The sequence below is a fragment of the Phocoena sinus genome, chromosome 14 (assembly GCF_008692025.1).
Source record: "Phocoena sinus isolate mPhoSin1 chromosome 14, mPhoSin1.pri, whole genome shotgun sequence".
NCBI classification, from domain to species: domain Eukaryota; kingdom Metazoa; phylum Chordata; class Mammalia; order Artiodactyla; family Phocoenidae; genus Phocoena; species Phocoena sinus.
Window position 1 is genome coordinate 29975504 of NC_045776.1, and position 4767 is coordinate 29980270.

Sequence of the window (4767 nt, forward strand, 5' to 3'; positions counted from 1 at the left end):
TGCCCAAACTAATTTCATGATTATTCCTTTCAAATAATATGTGTGTTAAAGGATAATTTTCAAAATATAGTAAAATAATGACTTTCATAGAGATATAAAATGACCACCTGTTAAACAGTGTATTTAACTCATTATTAATCAGGTAATCAGTAGGATGTTACAAGCAGTTCAAAGGATAATACAATGAGTAGACACATGTATGCATCAGGAATATTGAAAGTAATGTGCAAATTAAGGCATAACTATCTTCCAGCAGGAAAAGAAAGTCAACTGAATCGCTACTGGACAGAGTTTGTATGTCCACAGACAAGTGTTATTTTGCAGGACTATCATTTATACACAACTTAGGAAGTTTTAAATTCATTTAAAGCTCAAAAGCTTAAAAGACTCAAATCCAACCCTAGAATCAGAATCAGATAACCTGCAGGAATGTTCTCTAGAGTGCATAGTTAAGAATGAGGGAAAAAGAGGGGGAAGGTGGCAGAAGAGTAAGACACGGAGATCACCTTGCTCCCCACAGATACACCAGAAATACATCGACACGGGGAACAAATCCTACAGAACACCTACTGAATGCTGGTAGAAGACCTCAGACCTCCCAAAAGGCAAGAAACTCCCCACGTACCTGGGTAGGGCAAAAGAAAAAAGAAAAAACAGAGACAAAAGAATAAAGATGGGACCAGCACTACTGGGACGGAGCTCTGAAGGAGGAAAGGTATCCACACACTAGGAAGACCCTTTGTGGGCGGAGACTGTGGATGGCGGAGGGGGAAGCTTCGGAACTGCGGAAGACAGCACAGCAACAGGGGTGCGGAGGTCAAAATGGAGAGATTCCCGCACAGACGATAGGTGCCAACCTGCACTCACCAGCCCGAGAGGCTTGTCTGCTCACCTGCCGCGGAGGGCAGGGCTGGGAGCTGAGGCTTGGGTTTCGGTAGGAGCTCAGGGAGAGTACTGGGATTGGTGGCATAAACACAGCCTGCAGGGGTTTAGTGCACCACAGCTAGCCGGGAGGGAGTCCGGGGAGAAGTCTGGAGCTGCCGAAGTGGCAAGAGACATTTTCTTCTCTTGCGCGAGGAGAGGGGATTAAGAGCGCTGCTTAAAGGAGCTCCAGAGATGGGTGCAAGCCGTGGTTAACAGTGTGGACTGCAGAGACGGGCATGAGATGCTAAGGCTGCTGCTGCCACCACCAAGAAGCCTGTGTGCCAGCACAGGTCACTTTCCAGACCTCCCTTCCAGGGAGCCTGTGCAGCCCTCCACTGCCATAATCCCGGGATCCAGGGAAAATTTCACCAGGAGAATGCATGGCGCACCTCAGGCTGGTGCAACGTCCCACCAGCCTCTGCCACCTCAGGCTTATCCCGCATCCACACCCCACCCCTCCCAACCCCCGGCCTGAGTGAGCCAGAGCCCCCGAGTCAGCTGTGCCTTTAACCCCGTCCTGTCTGAGCAAAGAACAGACGCCCTACAGCGTACTACACGGAGATGGAGCGAAATCAAAAGCTGAGCCCCGGACGCTCTGAGAACAAAGAAGAGAAAGGGAAATCTTTTCCAGGAGCAGCAGATTAAATCTCCACAAACAACTTGATGTACCCTGCATCTGTGGAATACATGAATAGACAACGAATCATCCCAAATTGAGAAGGTGGATTTTGAGAGCAAGATTATTTTTTCCCCTTTTCCTCTTTTTGTAAGTGTGTATGTGCATGTTTCTGTGTGAGATTTTGTCTATATAGCTTTGCTTTCACCATTTGGCCTTTGGTTCTATCCATCTGGTTTTAATTGCTTGTTTATGTGTTTTTTTACTTACAAAATTTTTTAATACTTATTTTTTATTTTAATAACATTACTTTATTTTATTTTATCCTCTTTCTTTCTTTCTTTCTCCTTTCTACGTTTTCTCCCTTTTATTCTGAGCTGTGTGGATGAAAGGCTCTTGGTGCTGCAGTCAGGAGTCAGTGCTGTGCTTCTGAGGTGAGAGAGCCAACTCCAGGACACTGGTCCACAAGACGCCTCCCAGCTCCACGTAATATCAAATGGTGAAAACTTCCCAGAGATCTCCATTTCAACACCAGCACCCAGCTTCACTCAACGACCAGCAAGCTACACTTCTGGACACTTTATGCCAAACAACTAGCAAAACAGGAACACAACCACACCCATCAGGAAAGAGGCTGCCTAAAATCATAATAAGTCCACAGACACCCCAAAACACACCACGAGACGTGGACCTGCCCACCAGAGAGACAAGATCCAGCCTCACCCACCAGAACACAGGCACTAGTCCCCTCCCCCAGGAAGCCTACACAGCCAACTGAACCAACTTTAACCAGTGGGGACAGACACCAAAAACAACGGGAAGTACGAACCTGCAGCCAGCAAAAAGGAGACCCCAAGCACAGTAAGATAAGCAAAATGAGAAGACAGGAAAATACACAGTAGATGAAGGAGCAAGATAAAAACCCAGCAGACCTAACAAATGAAGAGGTAATAGGCAGTCTACCTGAAAAAGCATTCAGAATAATGATAGTAAAGATGATCCAAAATCTTGGAAATAGAATAGACAAAATGCAAGAAACAGTTAACAAGGACCTAGAAGAACTAAAGAGGAAACAGGCAACAATGAACAACACAAAAAATGAAATTAAAAATAATCTAGATGGGATCAGTAGCATAATATCTGAGGCAGAAGAACGGATAAGTGACCTGGAAGATAAAATAGTGGAAATAACTACTGCAGAGCAGAATAAAGAAAAAAGAATGAAAAGAACTGAGGACAGTATCAGAGACCTTTGGGACAACATTAAACGTCCCAACATTCGAATTATAGGAGTTCCAGAAGAAGAAGAGAAAAAGAAAGGGACTGAGAAAATATTTGAAGAGGTTAAAGTGGAAAGCTTCCCTAATTTGTAAAGGAAATAGTTAATCAAGTCCAGGAAACACAGAGACTCCCATACAGGATAAATCCAAGGAAAAACCCACCAAGACACATATTAATCAAACTGTCAAAAATTAAATACAAAGAAAATATATTAGAAGCAGCAAGGGAAAAACAGCAAATAACACACAAGGGAATCCCCATAAGGTTAAAAGATGATCTTTCAGCAGAAACTCGGCAAGCCAGATAGGACTGGCAGGACATATCTAAAGTGATTAAGGAGAAAAACCTACAACCAGGATTACTCTACCCAGCAAGGATCTCATTCAGATTTCATGCAGAACTTAAAAACTTTACAGACAAGCAAAAGCTAAGAGGATTCAGCACCACCAAGCCAGCTTTACAACAAATGCTAAAGGAACTTCTCTAGGCAAGAAACACAAGAGAAGGAAAAACTCTACAATAACGAATCCAAAACAATTAAGAAAATGGGAATAAGAACATACATATCAATAATTACTTTAAATGTAAATTGATTAAATGCACCCACCAAAAGACAAAGACTGGCTGAATGGATGCAAAAACAAGGCCCATATATATGCTGTCTACAAGAGACCCACGTCAGACCTAGACACACATACAGACTGAAAGTAAGGGGATGGAAAAAGATATTCCATGGAAATGGAAACCAAAAGAAAGCTGAAGTAGCAATCCTCATATCAGACAAAATACACTTTAAAATATAGACTATTAGAAGAGACAAAGAAGGACACTACATAATGATCAAGAGATTGATCCAAGAAGAATATATAACAATTGTAAATATTTATGCACCCAACATAGGTGAACCTCAATACGTATGGCAAATACTAACATCCATAAAAAGGGAAACTGACAATAACACATTCATAGTAGTGGACTTTAACACCCCACTTTCACCAATAGACAGATCATCCAAAATGAAAATAAATAAGGAAACACAAGCTTTAAATGATACATTAAACAAGATGGACTTAATTGATATTTATAGGCCATTCCATCCAAAAACAACAGAATACACATTTTTCTCAAGTGTTCATGGAACATCCTCCAGGATTGATCATATCTTGGGTTACAAATCATGTCTTGGTAAATTTAAGAAAATTGAAATCATATCAAGTATCCTTTTCGACCACAACACTATGAGACTAGATATCAATTACAGGAAAATATCTGTTAAAAATACAAACACATGGAGGCTAAACAATACACTACTTAATAACGAAGTGATCACTGAAGAAATTAAAGAGGAAATCAAAAAATACCTAGAAACAAATGACAATGGAGACATGATGACCCAAAACCTATGGGATGTAGTGTGGGAAGCCGTTGTTCTGCCTGTCGCAGATAACGGGAAGCCGTTGTTCTGCCATGTCACAGATAACGGTTATCAGGGAGTAGCCCAAAGGCTATGTGGCACACATGCGCCACGACGAGCCAATATGCTAATAAAGGCTCAGAATTGCAACCAATAAATTGTGAACAGCACATATCTTGTTGAGTTAACCAGCCAACCACAGGGTGCCACAGGTTATAGTGCATTATAAAAAGCCAGTGTGAACAAAGCTCGGGGTCTTCCTTCCATCTGTCTGAAACCAAGCTGTACTCCAATAAAGTGTGATACGAGAAGAATCTAGCGTGTGGTGACTCGTCATTCTGCTGGTCAGAAGCGGCTTGCCGCAAGTGGTGCTGAAACCCGGGACTTCGCACCCCGCGTGGGAGACCGATTCAGAACTCGACACACGGAGTGGACCGTCGGTGAGTAGTCCAGGTATGTTTTGATCCCATGACGCTCAAGATTTTTATTGTTGCTTTCGTCCTTTTGTGGTTCTCGCATTTTTGTCTGCGTG